The sequence below is a fragment of the Moschus berezovskii genome, chromosome 24, assembly GCF_049115385.1.
Source record: "Moschus berezovskii isolate FMDL1 chromosome 24, NW_MosBer_1.0, whole genome shotgun sequence".
NCBI classification, from domain to species: domain Eukaryota; kingdom Metazoa; phylum Chordata; class Mammalia; order Artiodactyla; family Moschidae; genus Moschus; species Moschus berezovskii.
The window spans coordinates 30833012-30848642 of NC_142483.1; the positions used below are offsets into that span (position 1 = coordinate 30833012).

Here is a 15631-nt window from a genome sequence, read left to right on the forward strand (position 1 = left end):
GGTGAAATGTCCTATAGAGATCTATTAGGTCTAACTAGTCTATTGTATCATTTAAAGTTTGTGTTTCCTTGTAATTTTCGGTTTAGTTGATCTGTCCATAGGTGTAAGTGGGGTATTAAAGTCTCCCACTATTATTGCGTTGTTGTTAATTTCCCCTTTCATATTTGTTAGTAATTGTCTTACATATTGCGGTGCTCCTATGCATAAATATTTATAATTGTTATATCTTCTTCTTGGATTGATCCTTTGATCATTATGTAGTTTCCTTCTTTGTCTCTTTTCACAGCCTTTGTTTTAAAGTCTATTTTATCTGATATGAGTATTGCTACTCCTGCTTTCTTTTGGTCTCTGTTTGCGTGGAATACTTAGGAATATATCTACTGAAAGAAACAAAAGACCTGTACATAGAAAACTATAAAACACCGGTGAAAGAAATCAAAGGGGACACTAATAGATGGAGAAATATACCGTGTTCGTGGATTGGAAGAATAAATATTGTCAAATGAGTATACTGTTCTGTTATGTTCTGTTCAGTTGCTCAGTTGTGTCCAACTCTTTGCGACCCCATGGACTACAGCCTACCAGGCTTCTCCATCCATGGGATTCTCCAGGCAAGAATACTGGAGTGGGTTACCATTTCCTTCTCCAGGGGATCTTCCCGACCCAATGATCGAACCCTGGTCCCCCGCATTGGAGGCAGACGCGTTAACCTCTGAGCCACCAGGGAAGCCCTAAATGAGTATACTACCCAAAGTAATTTATACATTCAATGCAATCCCTATCAAGCTACCAACGATATTTTTCACAGAGCTAGAACAAATAATCTCACAATTTGTATGGAAACACAAAAAACCTCGAATAGCCAAAGCAATCTTGAGGAAGAAGAATGGAACTGGGGGAATCAACCAGCCGGATATCAGGCTCTACTACAAAGCCACAGTCATCAAGACAGTATGGTACTGGTATGAATTAGGTTTCTGTTGCTTCTGTTCTGTTCAGTTGCTCAGTCGTGTCCGACTCTTTGCACCCCCAAGGACTGAAGCATGCCAGGCCTCCCTGTCCATCACCAACTCTCAAAGCTTACTCAAATTAATGTCCATTGAGTCGGTGATGCCATCCAACCATCTCATTTCTGTTATCCCCTTCTCCTCCCACCTTCAATCTTTTCCAGCATCAGGGTCTTTTCAAATGAGTCAGTTCTTCGCATCAGGTAGCCAAAGTGTTGGAGTTTCAGCTTCAGCATCAGTCCTTCCAATGAAAATTCAGGACTGATTTCCTTTAGGATGAACTGGTTGGATCTCCATGCAGTCCAAAGGACTCTCAAAAGTCTTCTCCAACACCACAGTACAAAAGCATCCACTCTTCGGTGCTCAGCTTTCTTTATAGTCCAACTCTCACATCCATACATGACTACTGGAAAAACCATAGCTTTGACTTTCTGTTGCTTACAACTTAAAAAAGTTAATAAAAATCAGTGAGAAAGGTACTGAAAGGATGTGAAAACATTCATTCATTCTGAAAGTATTTATTGGCCTCCTATTAAGTGTCAGTCACTGTTCTAGCTGCCATAAATAGAGCAGCAAGCCATCCAAAAATATCCCTGCACTAATGAACCTTACATTGAGGTAGGAGAGCCAGAGAACTAAGAAGACAAAGGGAAAATCTATACTATGATACAAAGTAATAATGGGAAAAACATACACTGGGAGGGGAACATAAGATATTTGACTGGTGTGGACAAAGAAAGCCTCACTGAACTAGTCAAGGAAATAATCCATGAAAATACCTGGGAAAGAATGTTCAAGGCAGAGAGATCAGCAAGTACAAAGGTCCTGGGGAAGGTCTGCTATGTTAGAGGCACAGCCAACAGGTGCATATGGCTGAAGCAGAAGGAACAAGAAAAATACAATAACCTAGTGAATCTAACAAAAAAGCAGCAGACTCACAGATCGAGAGAACAAACTCATGGTTACCAGCTGGGAGAGGGAAGGGGGCAGGGGCAATACAGGGGTAAGAGAATAATAGGTACAAAACAGTCAGCAGAAAGTAAGCCAAAAAGATGTACAACATGGGGAACATGGTCACTATTTCATAATAACCTTCAAAAATTGTGAATCATTATATTGCACACCTGTAACATATAATACTGTATAGCAACTACACTTCAATTAAAAGTATACTGAATACTTATAGTTGTAATAGTAATAAAACAATAATTTAAAAATTTTAAAAGTAAGTGGGAGCTGGGGTTAGTAGACGTATGGTGTTATATACAGAATGGATGAACAACAAGGTCCTACTGTATAACACAGGAACTATACTCAATATCCTATGATAAACCATAACGGAAAAGAATATTTAAAAATGTGTATATCAGTTCAGTTCAGTCGCTCAGTCGTGTCTGACTCTCCACGACCCCATGAATCACAGCACGCCAGGCCTCCCTGTCCATCACCAAATCCCGGAGTACACTCAAACTCATGTCCATCAAGTCGGTGATGCCATCCAGCCATCTCATTCTCTGTCGTCCACTTCTCCTCCTACCCCCAACCTTTCCCAGCATCAGAGTCCTTTCCAGTGAGTCAACTCGTTGCATGAGGTGGCCAAAGTATTGCAGTTTCAGCTTTAGCATCAGTCCTTCCAATGAACACCCAGGATTGATCTCCCTTAGAATGGACTGGTTGGATCTTCCTGCAGTCCAAGGGACTCTCAAGAGTCTTCTCCAACACCACAGTTCAAAAGCATCCATTCTTCGGCGATCAGCTTTCTTCACAGTCCAACTCTCACATCCATACAAGACCACGGGAAAAACCATTGCCTTGACTAGACGGACCTTGGTTGGCAAAGTAATGTCTCTGCTTTTTAATATACTATCAAGGTTGGTCATAACTTTCCTTCCAAGGAGCAAGCGGCTTTTAATTTCATGGCTGCGAACAGTATCTGCAGTGATTTTGGAGCCCCAAAAAATAAAGTCTGACACTGTTTCCACTGTTTTTCCATCTATTTCCCATGAAGTGATGGGACCAGATGCCATGATCTTTGTTTTCTGAATGTTGAGCTTCAAGCCAACCTTTTCACTCTCCTCTTTCACTGTCATCAAGAGGCTTTTTGGTTCCTCTTCACTTTCCATAGATATCTATAATTTAATAATTTTACTGTACAGCAGACATTAATACATTATAAATCAACTATACTTCAATAAAAATTAAAAATAACAATTCTATTCCAGAAAATTCAAAAACGAGTAAAATTAAAAAGTCAAAATAAATATATTAAAAAAGAAAAAGGGCAGCCAAGGTTAAGACAGAGGTGACAGCCAGATCACATAGCACATCGTGGGCCACTGGAAAAGCCTTTGGCTTCACTGTGAGAGAGACAGAAGCTTCTGCAGCATTTTGAGCAATTAAAAGACAGGACCCAACAATTATTACAAATGAATTATATGAGAAATCCAAACAGAGCTGGGAATGTCTAGCTTAAAATGCTCTCAGGAAAACCCAGTAGTGCCTCTGATAGCTGAAAACGCTGTCTGTGAGAGACCGCCCCTGATCCTGAGGAGAAACATCTGGATGAGTAACAGGAGAACGGAGGCTCTGGGTGTCAGATTTCAGCTCAGTTGCTACTCGTGGACGTGTGCTTTGTCACAGATCCAACCCCCAGCTCCATGTCCCCTCAATTCATTTACTCTGAAACTCAAAGGTAAAAAACTGAGCAGCAGCTGAAGATTTGGCCTCTCTGGTGTCTCCTGTGACAATCTCTGTCCCATACAATTCACGTTAGTCTTAAAAAGAATCTGAAGTAGAAACAGCTCTTTGTTTCTACCCAATTTTGTTAGGTTGTGATTTCAGAAACTGCCTGTCTTAAATGTGCAACCTGAGAGCATAACCTCATCTAAACGACCTGACCACTTTGTCAGGTGAGAACCTGCGTGAGATGAGAGATCCCTCTTCAGTGTTCAGGGGAAAGCATTGGTTTAACTTCTCCAGACTGTAAAAGGAGCCACATGTTCAATGATTCTTTTTTGCCTACTGAATATTCAATGTTGACCCACACATGGTCCTCGAACTCATGGAATGGGAGAACAGACAGGGACCTCTGTATTTATCTCCCGGGAGTGTAACACTGGCTCCGCCACAGTCACCAATTCTGATAAACTGGTATTGACTGGCTGGAGGTCTGTGATGAAAAGCTGGTGTAATCTGAGAGTAAGCCTGGTACATGAGCAAGTGAGCCGAGATGAGTGGCACCAGTACCCTTAATTTGTAATGCTGTATCTAACGCAACCCTCCTACGCTACAGAGAAGAAAACCTAAGCTTTTACTATCACTACTGATCAAGGGAGAGCTTCCCAGGTGGCGCTAGTGGTGAAGAATCCTAAATCTTAAAGAATCCACCTGCAGGAAACACAAGGGATGCAAGTTTGATTCCTGGGTTGGGAAGATCCCCTGGAGTAGAAAATGGCAATCCCCTCCAGTATTCTTGCCTGGAACGTTCCATGGACAGAGGAGCTTGGTAGGCTACAGCCCATAGGGTCACAAAAAAGTCAGACACTACTGAGTGACTGAGCACACACACACTGGTCAAGGTAAAGCCTGACAAAGACCCAAGGCAGATGCACTGTAATTAATCTACACTAGTCAAATATGAATCTAGGTTTTGACTCAAGTAACACTTAGGGTTAACTTCAGGAATAAGTGGTTGATTTCATGTATTTGAAGGGACCCACTCCAGTGTTCTTGCCTGGAGAATCCCAGGGACGGGGGACCCTGGTGGGCTTCTGTCTATGGGGTCACACAGAGTCGGACACGACTGAAGTGACGCAGCAGCAGCAGCAGAAACACCTTGGCCAAGGGTCCTTAATCTCTGTCCAGTCCCCAAATTCTATAACTGTATACTCAATAAGTTTCAAGTTTCTCCTTTGAACTGAAATACTAATATCCTTGGATAGAAGCAACAGGAAATAATTTAAGTTTTCTCCCTCTTAGTAGGAATGGTATCATTAGATATCTTTCAGTAAAAAATCTTTCTCTAATGGTGTCGTTTAAATTTAGAGAAAGATCATTAAAAACAGCTACATCTAAGGTGGGTGGATTAAGTAGTAAGGACACAGAGTTACTAAAGTGGGAAGGAGGGAACATGAGGAAGAGGTTGGCTGGAGGCAATTCAAAGCCACTTGGGCACACTCTACACTTCAGTCTAGAGCCAGCTCTGCTCACATCATCTTGGCATCAAATGGCTAAGTGATATGTATCTTTCAATGGAAGCTGTGCTAGATGCAAATTATCTTTTACTGTCCAATAATGGACAAGTCATTGTACTTTTAAAAAATCAAACATAAATTACAGACAGAATTTATCATTCTGCCTTTACTTTCCAAAACTGTTATGAAAATACCCTCTCACGATCAATCAACACCTTTATCTTTTCCCTTGTGGTGGTGGTTGAAATGCAAGTATACAGATAAACCAGGCAGATAAGAGCAATGAGAAAAGTGGGCCAGTCTAAAGACGACAAGGACAACAAGCAGTGCATTGGGAAAACAACAGAGAAGGGTGGGGACTATGTGGCATGTTGGACAGACCATGACCACTTCAAGGGAGCTGCTGTCCAGCTCCTTCCCATCATGGATGGAGGGCTTAAACACCAGGCCTTCTACTTTATTAATAGAGTCAGAAACTTCCAACTTGTTGCATGAAATATCTTGGGTTTTAAATACTGACACAATTTTTAAAAAAGCTGAACATGAGGCAAGCTGATTACAGACATCTCTGGCAAAGTCTGGCTTATTGGTGACAACTTTCCTATCTCTGTTTTAAGACTTTCTTTGATAGGACACATGTATATGTATCACTGAGTCCCTTCGCTGGAATTATCACAAGACTTTTAATTGGTTATGTTGTTGTTCAGTTGCTCAGTCATTTCTGACTCTTTGCGACCCCATGGACTGCAACACACCAGGCTTCCCTGTCTTCCACTATCTCCCAGAGTTTGCTCAAACTCATGTCCATTGAATCGGTGATGTCATCCAACCATACCATTTTCTGTTGTCCCCTTCTCATCCTGCCTTCAGTCTTTCTCAGCATCAGGGTCTTTTCCAATGAGTTGGCTCTTCGCATCAGGTGGCCAAAGTATTGCAGCTTCAACTTCAGCATCAATCTTTCCAATGAATATTCAAGCTTGATTTCCTTTAGCATTGACTGGTTTGATCTCCATGCAATCCAAGGGATTCTCAAGAGTCTTTTCCAACACCACAGTTCAAAGGCATCAATTCCTCAGAGTTCAGCCTTTTTTATTGTTCAGCTTTCACATCCATACATGACTACTGGAAAAACCATAGCTTTGACTAGATGAAACTTTGCCAGAAAAGTAATGTCTCTGCTTTTTAATATGCTGTCTAGGTTTGCCATAGCTTTTCTTCCAAGGAGCAAGTGTCTTTTAATTTCATGGCTGTAGTCACCATCTGTAGTGATTTTGGAGCCCAAAATCACCGTCACCGTTTCCATTGTTTCTCCAACTATTTGCCATGAAGTGATGGGACCGGATGCCACAATCTTAGTTTTTTTGAATGTTGGAGTTTTAAGCTTTTTCACTCTCCTCTTTCACCTTCATCAAGAAGCTCTTTAGTTCCTCTTCACTTTCTGCCATAAGGATAGTGTCAACTGCATATCTGAAACTATAACTATTACTGCCGCAGTTGTTCAGTCACCCAGTCATGTCCGACTCGTTGCAACCCCGTGGACTGCATCACACAAGCCTCCCTGTCCCTCACCATCTCCCAGAATTTGCCCCAAGTTCATGTTCATTGCATTGGTGATGCCATCCAGCCATCTCATCCTCTGACACCCTCTTCGCCTTCTGCCTTCAATCTTTCCCAGCATCAGGAACTTTTCCAGTGAGTTGTCTGCTTACATCAGATGACCAAAATCCTGGAGCTTCAGCTTCAGTATCAGTCCTAAGAGTGAATATTCAGTGTTGATCTCCTTTAAGATTGACTGGATTGATCTCCCTGCTGTCCAGGGAACACTCAGGAGTCTTCTCCAGCACCACAGTTGGAAGGCATCAATTCTTTGGCATTCTGCCTTCTTTACAGCCCAGCTCTCACAATCATACATGACCACTGGGAAGATCATAGCCTTGACTATCAGACCTTTGTCGACAGAGTAATGGCTCTGCTTTTCAACACACTGTCTAGGTTCATAATAATTGGCTATACCCCAGTACAAAAGTTGGTTTGTTTTTTTTTTTTTAAAAAAGACTTTTTTTTGATAAGGAACATAATTTTGGGACTCTGATGTTTCAAAGGAGAAATTCCCTCTCAAATACTTAAGCAAATATTGTTACCAATCTGAGACAAGTCATTTGCTTATGCAAACTGAACAAGACAGATGTCACTTATAAAACATCTGACTTGGAAACTGCAAGGATGTTGGACAAGATACCTTCAAAACTGGAGTTTTATCAGAAAATTTTGGTTAAGAGCACTCACAGAAAGAAATCCATTGATAGAGTCAGTGCTATGAAATGGGAGAAAATATCTGCAAACAAATAAACCAACAAGGGCTTAATCTCCAAAATATACAAATAGCTCAGACAAGTCAATAACAACAATAACAAAAATAAACCAAGCCAGTAAAAAAAAATTGGGCAGAAGACCTAAACAGACATTTCTCCAATGAAAACATACAGATGGCCATTAGGTACATGGCCAACAGACACATGAAAAGATGCTCAACATCACTAATTATTAGAAAAATGCAAATCAAAACAGCAATGAGCCACCACCTCACACAAGTAAGAATGGCCATCAGTAAAAAGTCCACAAATAACAAATGCTGGAGAGAGCGTGAAAAAAAGGAAATCTGCTTACACTGTTGGTAGGAATGTAAATTGGTGCAGCCACTATGGAAAATAGCATGGAAGTTTCTCAAAAAATTAAAAATAGAGTTGCCATATGATCCAGCAATCCCACTCCTGGGCATACCTACCCAAGTAAAAACTATAATTCAAAAAGATACATGCATCCCTATGTTTATAACAGAACTATTTACAGTAGCCAAGATAACAAGACATGGAAACAACCTAAACATCTACTGACAAAGAAATGGACAAAGATGTGATATATATATATATAAACCTATATATACAGACAGAGAGAGATGCCACAGTGTGTGTGTTGGAATGGAACAGAACGATGGAATATTACTCAGCCATTAAAAGAATAAAATCATGCCACGTTTGTAGCATTATGGATGGAACTCTAGATTATAACACTAAGTGAAGTCAGTCAGAGAAAGACAAATCCTATACGGCATCATTTATATGTGGAGTCTAAAATACAACACAAACCAACATCTATGAAACAAAAAGAGACTCACAGATACAGAGAACAGAACTGTGGTTGCCAAGGGGGAGGAGGAGTGAAGGAGTGAGTGAAGGAGCAGGAGTTTGGGATTAGCAGAGGCAAACTACTGTATATAGGATGTATAAACAAGGTCCTATTGTATACGACAGGGAACTGTATTCAATATCCTATGACAAACCATAACGGAAAAGAAAATGAAAAAGAACATATATGTATAATAGTTTCTTTTCTATACAGAAGAAATTAGCACAACAATGTCAACTAAGCTTCAATAAAATTTTTTAAGACAAGCGAGAAAAAAAAAGCCAGTGCTTCCTGAGATGGGCTCACCTGGCTCGATGCCTCTGTGTTTTGTCAGAGAGGACAGGAGATATCTTGATTGGTTAGTTGCTTCAAGGAAATGAACAAGTTGGAATCACCACTTGATCATCTAGAACAACCTCAGCATGTAGGAAATTTGACCTTTCTGGCCAAATTGCTTCCTTCCCTCCTCCATGACAGCAAAGTCAAGTTATACTATAAATGTACCTTTCCATGTGAAGATTATACGTTACCCTAAAAATGATGAAACCAATTTTCACAAGTGTGTCTTGATTTCAAAATGGTCTATGGCAACTATATTCCTTCTAAGTTCTTCAAAATTTTACAGTTATTTTATATAACAAGCTCTCCATAGAGACCTTGATTTAGCATACACACTTCTTGTTAGAGAATCCTTTTCCTTGAATAGTCATGAGACTAAAATTCTAAGTTGCTCCTATTTATCCATTAGAGAAAGTCTCTTTATGTAATCTTTCCAAAGTGCATTTAAACCAAAGTCATGATCTCACCACTTCTTTTTAGAGATGCAACCCTCCTAGAATCACAGGCTAGGAGATAGGTCATTTTTAGATTGAGCCCATTGTGTTATCGATTAGTTTTCTTCTTCCCTCCTTTTCTAGCAACACTCACTTTGTCAAACCAAACTCAAGATAAGTCATGCACGAATGGTTCATCAACTAGGGAAAATGGGAAAACCTTCCATAAAATAAAGTTTGGTACCTCAAACACCAACATATCTAAGGTACATTGTGTTCATCTCATAAATGCCAAAGTCCTCTGGTTGCCCGATTGGCTCTGAAAAATTACAAAAAATCTCCAACTCCTAAAGGCTGGCGAGCACCTCTTAATTTTTTTTTTTTCCACTTTGTGAAATAGGAATAGTATAAACACAAGATGGGAGCACTTAGCGCTTCTTTTAGCATCATCTTTCTGGAGCTGAGAGGGCTGGCCAGGGCCTCCACACATAACCGCCTCTTTGGTCTTCAACTCAGTTCTTCTTAAGACATTTTTAGGGCCTCCTCCAGAGGCTCAGGCCCAAACAGATGTCCCTCTCGCCCCCACTTCAAACTGGTGTGGTGTGAAGAAACACAAGAGGGAAGAAGGGGAAAAAAGCTTTGGTAACCATGTGTCACAGTATAGAAAGTGGTTCATATATCAAGAGAAAGTCAAAATGAAAAACCAGAAAATATGTAGCTAGTTTATGAGTATCAGGAAAAACAGCTTCCAGCAGCTTCTCAGTTGAACCAAGCAGGTGTGAACCTAGAGGATTAGACTGATGATGTCACGGCACTCAGGTGGGGCTTCTGACTGTGGAAGACAGATTTGAACTCCCAAAGGCAAAGTTTCTCAACCTCGACAATACAAGAAAAGCACAGTGGCTTACGTTCAGGGTAGGGGATATATTAATACTCCCTGCTTCAGGAAGCATCCTTGGCCTCTCCACCCTAGAGTCCCAGAGCACTGCATCCATGGTAACCGAGAAAGCCTCCAGAGTTGTCGAGTATCTCCTGGTAGTAAAATCACTCTCAGGAGAGAACTTCTGATTTCAGGTTTGAATTTGAATTACAGACTCTCCCAACTTAATGATGGTTCCACTTAATGATTTTTGACTTTACTATGGTGCAGGACAGGGAAGCCTGGCATGCTGCAGTCAATGGGGGCAACAAAAAGTAGGACACGAATGAGCGACTGAACTGGACTGATGGTGCAAAAGTGGTATTCAATTCAGTAGAAACAGAATTCTGAATTTTGGCCTTTTTTCTGGGCTAGCAATAATCTTTCGTGATACTGGGCACAGGCAGGGGCCACAGCTCTTGGTGAGCCACGTGATCATGAGGGTAAACAATCGATACCATTCATCTGTACCCAAATGACCATTCTGTTTTTCACTTCTGATACTGTATCCAATAAATTACATGATATTCAACACAAGTATAAAATAGGCTCTGTGTTAGACGATTTTGCCCAACAGTAGACTAACTTAAGTGTTCTGTGCACTTTTATGGTATACTAGACTAAGCTGTGATGTTGGGTAAGTGAGGTGTATTAAATCCATTTTCACCTTACAGTATTTTCAATTTGTGGTGGGTTTACTGAGACACAATCCCACCAGAAATTGAGGAAGATCCACAGACTTGATGCTCAATTACTGAGCACTGTTACTTTGTGGGCTCCTCCAGATGGGTTAGCTATATTTAATAAATTCTAGTCTCAGAGCACTTACCCAGCCTGTGCCAACAGGAATTATGTAGCCAAGGCCTATCAGTTTTATAGATCAGAAAACTGAGGCCCAAGACAGATGGACTATCTAACCGAAGTACTAGATTTAATGGTAGCCTAGGCTTTGGTATGTTTTTGTTTTTTTATTTTACTGAAGCATAACGATTTACAATGTTATTTAATTTCTTCTGTACAGGAAATGGACTCAGTTATACATATACATATATATATATTCTTATTCATATTCTTTTCCATTAAGGTTTATCACAGGATAGTGAATATATTTCTCTATACTATATCAGATCAGATCAGATCAGTCGCTCAGTCGTGTCCGACTCTCCGCGACCCCATGAATCACAGCACGCCAGGCCTCCCTGTCCATCACCAACTCCCGGAGTACACTCAAACTCATGTCCACAGAGTCGGTGATGCCATCCAGCCATCTCATTCTCCGTCGTCCCCTTCTCCTCCCGCCCCCAACCTTTCCCAGCATCAGAGTCTTTTCCAGTGAGTCAACTCGTCGCATGAGGTGGCCAAAGTATTGCAGTTTCAGCTTTAGCATCAGTCCCTCCAATGAACATCCAGGATTGATCTCCTTTAGAATGGACTGGTTGGATCTCCTTGCAGTATAAGGGACTCTCAAGAGTCTTCTCCAACACCACAGTTCAAAAGCATCGATTCTTCGGCGATCAGCCTTCTTCACATTTCCAACTCTCACATCCATACATGACCACGGGAAAAACCATTGCCTTGACTAGACGGACCTTGGTTGGCAAAGTAATGTCTCTGCTTTTTAATATACTATCAAGGTTGGTCATAACTTTCCTTCCAAGGAGCAAGCATCTTTTAATTTCATGGCTGCAATCATCATCCGCAGTGATTTTGGAGCCAAAAAAAATAAAGTCTGACACTGTTTCCACTGTTTTTCCATCTATTTCCCATGAAGTGATGGGACCAGATGCCATGATCTTTGTTTTCTGAATGTTGAGCTTCAAGCCAACCTTTTCACTCTCCTCTTTCACTTTCATCAAGAGGCTTCTGAGTTCCTCTTCACTTTCTGCCATAAGGGTAGTGTCATCTGCAAGAACCTTATTGCTTATCCACCCCATATATAATAGTTGGCATTGCATCTGGTAATCCTTAACTCTCAATCCTTCCTTCCCTACCTCCAATGCTGCTTTAAAAAAAAAAAAAAAAAATTCCCCAGACGCCTCTATAAGCAGTCAGGGCCAGGCTAGGAATGAATCTATAGGGAGATTCACTTTAGACCAGAATCTCTGAAGAGTTGTTGGTGGTCCCACAGCCTGTGTGGATGACTTCTAGACTGTGTTCAGGAAGAACTGCTCATCGAGATCAGTCCATGACAAAGAACGACTTCCCCTTTACCCTTAAAGTCCCAGCTCTCAAATGTATCTTGGGTCAAGCAAAAAACCCTCACATTTCTCTCATCAGTACCAACATTAGAAGGAGACCTGGGTGTTCCTGAGACTCAAACAGCAGGAGACTGGTTGAAATACAGGATTTATTCATAAGGTGGGCAGATGTGTTTGCAGCAACTCTATTAGCATGAGAACAACATTCTGCATAGAAAACCGGCATGCAAATTTCACCCTGATTTGGCAACTGCAGGCCTAACACTACAGAAGTGATTACATCAACTGCTTCCTCTGGCTCGCAGCTCCTAAACCCTGAGAAAAACCAGAACTCCTACTTTCTGCAATTGGCTTTCCACTTCCCCATCCCACTCTGAGAGTTGAGTTCCCTCTAAGGACTTGCCCTAGCGATCGATAATTCCACAGGGGGCCCAGCAACAAGAGTCAAGCAAGCAGCCCATCAGGGATCCTGGATGGTGCTTCTGATCCATGTACCTCAGAGAACTGACCATCACCATGTGTTCCCAAAGGACCTTCTCTGCCGAGTCCCTTGGAGCTTCCATCCTAGACACGGGTTGTTTTCATCTGCTAAGCCAGTATTCCTCTTCATCCTGGTAATGACACCCTGGATTTCTGCTTTCTAAAGAAGCACTCCTCCCCACTCTCAGTCCTCCAGGTGCAGGTAGGCCTACCTCCACTCCTAATACCAGGTGTGGAAACAACACTCAGGGTTGGCTCAGCAGACCATGTGACTCTCTAATCTCAGAGACTGGTTCAAAGACGGGCATGTGAGGCTACCTGGGCCAAGAGGCTGGATTCCAGGGGGATGGCATTTCTGTTGAAAGAGATTGACTCCTGTAACAAATACTGCTGGGAGGACAGGGCTTGGGCCGGGCCAGGGAAGCCACCCAAGAATCCTACAGAGGAGAGAGAGAAACCACAAGATGGACAATGACCCGGACCCCACAGACTGGCATGGGTTTCCAATCTGGCTCTGCCTTAAGTCATCAACCTTATTCCGGAATCTCAATTTACTGTCATCGGTTAAGCTCCTCATGTCTAGCCCAATTTGGAGTAAGCGCCTATTGCGGTTAACTGAAGCAGTCCAGCAGGTACAGGAGACACGGGGCTCTTCTGAGCCATTTGCTATTTATCAAATTCACTGAGTATTTCTGAACAGCCTGATTTCCTTGGGTTCCTAAAAAAAGATGGCTAAAGACTTTAACAGCTCCATGTCACCTATCGAATCTCAATCTCCTCAGACTGCCGTTTCAAGCTTGTGGTAACCGAGTGCAGCTCAACTTCATCAGCCTCTCCCCAGCCCCTCCCTTTGGTATCATTCTCCTGCCTGCGCCCACCCAGAATCCCCTCGTCAGTCCCCTCATGACCTGTCCATCCCCTCTTTGTCCTAGGGTCTCACCAGTCTTCCAGTTTCCACTCGGTGTCACCTCTTTGGACAAGTCTTCTGTGATGCCACCAGCTCAACGCCATAGCTCCTCACCTGAGCTCCTGTGGCTTGTTGCCTATATACCTCTCTGCACAGGGAAAGTGTGTTTCAGTGTGGAGGCCCACAGCAGGCCATCAGGAACATGATATCATTACCAGTATAATCACAGGTGACTTGCTTCTTTGTGCCCAGTTCCTTGGTTAAGCTGCTAAATATTACATCTCTCAAGGGTCCATGTCCCATTCATTCTTAGTTCCTCGTAGCACTAAAAATAAAAGCTATTGAACGACTATGATCACGTATGGATATCTGCTACTGTTTTATTAAAAATAGCATGTGACTTCGTATTGCCAATATGGAAATCATGAGTTGGAGGCACAGAATCAGTTATAAGGAACCACCGTGGCAGCATCTGAGACGAAGTGAGAAGTTTAGGTAAAATGGAATGCAACTCAAGCAGTCACCTCTTGGAAACAGTGACAGACTTGATTTTGGAGGGGGGGCTCCAAAATCACTGCAGATGGTGACTGCAGCCATGTAATTTCATTCAAAATACTTGCTCCTTGGAAGAAAAGCTATGACCAACCTAGACAGCATATTAAAAAGCAGAGACATTACTTTGCCAACAAAGGTCCATCTAGTCAAAGCTGTGGTTTTTCCAGTAGTCATGTATGGATGTGAGAGTTGGACTATAAAGAAAGCTGAGCGCTGAAGAATTGATGCTTTTGAACTGTGGTGTTGGAGAAGACTCTTGAGAGTCCTTTGGACTGCAAGGAGATCCAACCAGTCCATCCTAAAGGAAATCAGTCCTGAATATTCATTGGAAGGACTGATGCTGAAGCTGAAATTCCAATACTTTCATGCCATCTGATGCAAAGAACTGACTCATTTGAAAAGACCCTGATGCTGGGAAAGATTGAAGGCAGGAGGAGAAGGGGACGACAGAGAATGAAATGGTTGGATGGCATCACCAACTCAATGGACATGAGTTTGAGTAAGCTCCAGGAGTTGGTGATGGACAGGGAAGCCTGGCATGCTGCAGTCCATGGTGTCACAGTCAGACATGACTGAGAGACTGAACTGAACAACTGAATTCAAGTGCAGACATCGGGACTCAGGTTTTGGAAACAACTCAGTTTTAGAGCTTGACTTTGTCTCTGTTGTGGGATCTTGGGCCGGTTTCTTATCCTCTAGGATCTGTTTCCTCATTGGTAAACTGTGGTTTCTAGAATATGTCTCACAGGGCTCTCAGGAAGCGTAACATTCCAGCACACAGGAAGCATTTCACCATGTGACAAGCAGCATGTGTTCCAGAAGCATCATCCGAAGGAAAATGCCTGTGACCCCACATCCTGCGCAAGGTGATTTCCTGTTTGCCCTCCCTACTTCACTGGTCCTCCTAGTCCGTGAGGATTATATTTCAGGTGTTCATTTTTTTTCAGCTCTTCCTAGGTCTGGAAATGTCAGTCCTTCATTTCTGTATGCTGTATTGCTCCCTTGTTCTCTCTGAAAATGACTGTTTAAAAATATTTTTGTACCATCCTTTTACCTCCTTTACATCATGATGCTGACCCTGAGCATGCTGACCCAGGACACTCAACTCTCCATTTTTCAGTCACCATTTGTCAACCTTGGCAATTTTCAAAAGGTCCCCGATTCTACAGGAGCAAGTCCAACGGGACAATCGTGACCATTTTTCTACAGCGCCCGGTGCTGAGTTGGCAATCCAAGAACATTTGTGTCCCTCCTCCTCTTGATGATGGTCAGTCAATCGTTATTTACCAAGTACCCTCTAAGTACCAGGGACTGTGCCAGGCATGAGTACGCACGGCGAGCCAGACAGACATGTGTTTCCATCTTGGCCATCTTCCAGTCTGCTCTGGAACATTTCTTTTCTGTAAATGGAAG

The 15631-nt window shown here is 42.2% G+C and overlaps 1 protein-coding gene across 1 annotated transcript in view; it reads right to left on the reverse strand.

Annotated features, from left to right (window-relative positions):
* The window catches only part of EIF4E3 (eukaryotic translation initiation factor 4E family member 3), a 250464-nt gene that overhangs the window by 132806 nt on the left and 102027 nt on the right, over positions 1–15631 (reverse strand). The window lies entirely within an intron of this gene.